The 1,532-nt window shown below is 39.7% G+C and overlaps 1 protein-coding gene across 1 annotated transcript in view; it reads left to right on the plus strand.

Moving 5' to 3' along the window:
* The window catches only part of BBS5 (Bardet-Biedl syndrome 5), a 25,755-nt gene that overhangs the window by 12,056 nt on the left and 12,167 nt on the right, over positions 1-1,532 (plus strand). The window lies entirely within an intron of this gene.

Below are 1,532 nucleotides of genomic sequence, written 5' to 3' on the forward strand. Positions count from 1 at the left end.
AAAAAAAAAAAAAAAAAAAAAAAAAAAAACAGTTATTTAAAAAAAGAAAGAAAATATTATGTGCTTCCTCCCAAAAAATAATTTATAGCATAAATAGTTTCCATTTCTTCCACTGGTTAAGTATTGTTGATAACAGCACTAAAGAAAATTAAGACTTACAAGCAGAATGCTCAAATTCTGCTCTTTCACAACTTATATATTAGAAGATTAAAGTAAAAATTAGAAGTTCAATAATGAATATAATTTATATAAGTGAATTCTGATGTTACTAAGGTTAAGAAAACTTTACTTTTGTTAAATAGGTAACTTAGCCTGTTTTATGTGAAAGATTAAAATTAACTAATCAAAAGTTAATCGGGGTTTCCTTCTGTGTTTATTATCAATAGACATTGAAAAAAATTACAGGGATTTAGGCCAGGCGTGGTGGCTTATGCCTGTAATCCCAGCACTTTGGGAGGCTGAGGTGGGGAGATCACGAGGTCAAGAGTTCAAGACCAGCCTGGCCAACATAGTAAAACCCCCTCTCTACTAAAAATACAAAAATTAGCTGGGCATGGCGGCATGAACCTATAATCCCAGCTACTCGGGAGGCTGAGGCAGGAGAATTGCTTGAACCACAACCCAGGAGGCGGAGGTTGCAGTGAGCCCAGATCGTGCTGCTGTACTCCAGCCTGGGTTACAGCGCGAGACTCCGTCTCAAAAAAATAAAAATTGTAATTCTCGTTCTCTCCCTTCCCCTCTCCTTTTTCCTTCCTCTCTCTCCCCTTCTCCCTCCCTCCCAGTGCTTCTCTTCCTCCTTCCCCCTTCTCCTCTTGGGGTCCCTTTTGGATTCAGTACAGATTCATTCTAGTTTTCTGTGTAGAGGTAGATATGAGCATGTTTTCAGGTTGCAGTGAGAAAAAGTAATTGTTTTGTGCTTGTTTTTGTTTTTGTCTTTGAGACAGAGTCTCGCTCTGTGTGGTGGCACAATCTCAGCTCACTGCAACATCTGCAGTGATTTCAAGCAGTTCTTATGCCTCAGCCTCCCAAGTAGATGGGACTACATGTGTGCACCACCATGCCTGGCTAATTTTTGAATTTTTAGTAGAAACAGGGTTTCTCCATGTTGGCCAGGCTGCTCTCAAACTCCTGCTTCAAATGATCGGCCCACCTCAGCTTCCCAAAGTGCTGGGATTACAGGTGTGAACCACTGTGCCCAGCCAAGAAAAAGTATTAATAATTGGATGCCTGTTTATGTCCTTTGAAAAACAAGGAAATGAAGAAAAGGTAGCATTTTGATAGGAAAAACAATTTCCATATGTATTTAAAAATAGGTTATTGTGATAAAATATGGACATACTATACTGACAAATTCTACAAAAAACTGTAATTGCCAAACCTTTTTAAAAAGAAAAATATAGGCCAGGCGCGGTGGCTCAAGCCTGTAATCCCAGCACTTTGGGAGGCCGAGGCGGGTGGATCACGAGGTCAAAAGATCGAGACCATCCTGGTCAACATGGTGAAACCCCGTCTCTACTAAAAATACAGAAAAT

The sequence above is a fragment of the Cebus imitator genome, unplaced genomic scaffold (genome assembly GCF_001604975.1).
Source record: "Cebus imitator isolate Cc_AM_T3 unplaced genomic scaffold, Cebus_imitator-1.0 Scaffold628, whole genome shotgun sequence".
Taxonomy (NCBI): Eukaryota; Metazoa; Chordata; class Mammalia; order Primates; family Cebidae; genus Cebus; species Cebus imitator.